The sequence below is a fragment of the Physeter macrocephalus genome, chromosome 12 (assembly GCF_002837175.3).
Source record: "Physeter macrocephalus isolate SW-GA chromosome 12, ASM283717v5, whole genome shotgun sequence".
NCBI classification, from domain to species: domain Eukaryota; kingdom Metazoa; phylum Chordata; class Mammalia; order Artiodactyla; family Physeteridae; genus Physeter; species Physeter macrocephalus.
This window is the reverse complement of record NC_041225.1, coordinates 24,081,340-24,084,575: the sequence shown is the minus strand read 5'-3', so window position 1 is coordinate 24,084,575 and position 3,236 is coordinate 24,081,340. Positions and strand designations below refer to the sequence as shown.

The 3,236-nt window shown below is 42.4% G+C and overlaps 1 non-coding gene across 1 annotated transcript; it reads left to right on the top strand.

Annotated features, from left to right (window-relative positions):
• The first annotated feature begins 2,809 nt into the window (after nucleotides 1-2,809).
• On the top strand, nucleotides 2,810-2,882 carry TRNAK-CUU (transfer RNA lysine (anticodon CUU)). Its single transcript has one exon. It is a non-coding gene; the product is annotated as a tRNA-Lys (tRNA).
• Nucleotides 2,883-3,236: the final 354 nt, after the last annotated feature.

Sequence of the window (3,236 nt, the reverse complement as noted above, 5' to 3'; positions counted from 1 at the left end):
TTCTAAATGGAAAAAAAAATTAATAAAGCAAGACAAAGCCAACAACAGAAAGAAAGACAACACCTTTTTTAAATAGGCAAAAGTATTTATAGGCAATTAACAAAAAAATAAGCATCACTGATTACTAATATTAAAAATAATTCAACGGAGGGACTTTCCTGGTTGGCACAGTGGTTAAACTCCGGGCTCCTGATGCAGAGTGCTGGGGTTCGATCCCTGGTCCGGGAACTAGATCCCACGTGCATGCCGCAAGTAAGAGTTCACATGCCACAACTAAGGAGCCCACCTGCTGTGACCAAGACCCAAAGCAACCAAATAAATAAATATATTTTTTAAATGTTTTTAAAAAAATAATTCAGTGGAATACTACTTGGCAATAAGAAGGGGCAAATAGGTTGATGCATGTATTAGGCACCACTGTATCACACAACATAAGGGCATTCATTATGCTGAGTGAAAAGCCGATCTCTAAAGGTTACATGTTGAATGATACCGTTGTTATAACATCCTTGGAACGGCAGAACGGGAGGTGGAGAGCGGATCAGTGCTGCTGGGGGGGCAGGGACGGGGTGGGGTGGAGGATGTGATCAAGGGGGTAGGATGACAAGCTTCTCTGTGCTTCTCTGCCTTGCTTGTAGGGATGGATGCACAGCTCCGCACACGAGATCCAAGCACAGGATTGAATAGAACAGTAACCCGTACCTACCACGCACACACAGTATGTGTGAAAACTGATGAGAACAGTATAGGATCTGTAGTCTCGTCCCCAGCGTTACGCCAACTCCGTTTCCTGGGTTTACTATTATACTGCAGTTCTAGAAGATGTCACTTTTGGAGGAAGCTAGGTGAAGGACTTACAGGACTCCATGCACTATTTTTGCATCTATATTCATTGCAAAATAAAAAGTTTACAAAATTAAATAAAATACTCAAATCCAACTTGAAATGGAAATTGAAATCATGAGATGCTAATATTTACTTACCATGTTGGGAAAGTTTCATAACAGTCCCTGTTGGGAGCTGTTATGGCTGCATTGAGTCCCCACCACACGGTGAAGCCCTAACCCCCAGGACCTGCGAATGTGACCTTATTTGGAAACAGGTCCCTGCAGACGATCAAGGTAAGATGAGGCCACTAGGGTGGACCCTAGTCCAATGGGACTGGCATTCTTGTAAAAAGGGGAAATGTGGGCAAAGAGACATATAAGGGGGAAAACACAGGGAGAAGACAGCCGTCTACAAGCCAACGAATGTCCCAGTTTACTGGAGCTGGGAGTGGAGTCTGGAGCAGACTGTCCGTCATAGCCATCAGACAGAACCAGCCCTGCCAACGCTGATCTCATACTTCTACCCTCCGGTGCTGTGAGGCAAGGCATTTATACCATATAAGCCACCCAAGTTGTGGTACTTTGTTACAGCAGGCCAGATATCTAATACAGGAGGAGTACAAGGAAACAGACTCTTTCACATACTGCTAGTGAGAAGATTACATTGGTGCAACTTCCTTGGAAGGGAATTTGGCGATATTTACCAAGATGTAAAATCACATGTCAATTGACTTCATCTTCAATATCAATTCTACTTCTGGAACTTCATCCTAAGGATATATCCTCGTATTTCTCCAAAGATGCATTTTAAAAAATGTTCATTTCAGTCCCGCATTTAATAATAAAATCCCTAAAACGACCTGAGTTCCATCCATAGGAAAATGGATAATAAATCCAGTGACTCCAAGTAGTGTGATACCCATCTATATCAGCAATTCAAAAATCCAAACATTCTGGACACTGAAGTTTTAAAAAGAGTTTGCAGCGTACATATTTGTTGGTGAATCTGTTCTGTGTTGTTGATAGCTTTTCTTCATTCCAGTCGGTGTGAATATTCATTTGTTACACTGCAGAAATATCAGCATGGTTGAAAAAGAAGTGCCTCCCCAGACCTTTCTGGGAATTTATTATGAAGAGTATTATCTTTCCAAACTTTGAAAAATTGTGACTACTGAAACACATCTGACCCTAAGAATGTGGAATAGGGGACCGTGGGCTTGTATTCACAGCAGTCGAAATTTATGTAATAAATATATGTGGTGTTGATGGGATATTATTACCTGATAAAAAGCAAAGATATAGAATAGTGTATATGAAAGATCTTTGGGCAAATGCTCCTATGTGCATAAACATAACTGGAAAAATATATAAAAACCTAATTCTGATGTTTTGCTCTGGGAATTGGGATGGATTCCACCCTAATTCTCTGCCAAAGCTGCCCTCGTTAACTACACGCTGAAGTAAAGCAGGTCCGTAGCTCCCTGGGTTCTGGCTTCTGAGAAACTTGCTCCTCTGCTTGACCCTGGCAAAACTTAACCCAATTTATCTGACAATACATACCTTCTAAAATAATGCCTCCCGGGTATTAATAAGTTGCCTTCTTGGGGGATTAATATACATTAAATAAGCATCTCTAAAGAAGTTGATAAATAGTATTAGCATGTAAAGGAAAACATATTAGCTTATTATGCTCAATATCACCAAAAAAATAGAATACTTAACAAATACTACTAAAAGAGGAACGTTGACAATAGCAAATACACACACACACACACACACACACACACACACACACACACGCACACAGCCCAGGAGGTTGTAAGAGCCCATTAGTAACAATGGAACATCATTTCTTACTATTTTGCCTTTACATGTAGTAGCTTGACAAGGACTCACTTTAATTGAATTGAGTCCCTGAGCCCTTAGAGACAGTCCATTCAGAAGGCACACGATGGGTTATTAAACAGGTGTAATGAGGGAATTCCCTGGTGGTCCAGTGGTTAAGACTCTGCACTCTTGCTGCTGAGGGCCCAGGTTCGATCCCTGGTCAGGGAATCGAGATTCCACAAGCTGCGAGGTGTGGCCAAAATTAAAAAAAATAAAAAATAAAACAAACGGGTGTAATGATACAGATTCACCCTTGGAGGTTTAGATCTTAGAGATAACAGAGGTCAACCCTCTCAGCTTCAGGATAGGGAAACTGAGGCTCCCTTACAGAAGGACCCAGCACCTCGCTCAACCCCTCCGTCCCGCACACCTGAGCTTTGGAAACCTGAGCAAGGTTCACAGCCGTGCAAAGCTTGCTGCAAGCGCCACTCAAGCCCACCTGTCACCAGGCACCAGGGCTCAAACGAAGGCTCCCTGCCATCCCAGTGCTGTGAGTGGACTGGCTCCCACCTCAGTGTCTGC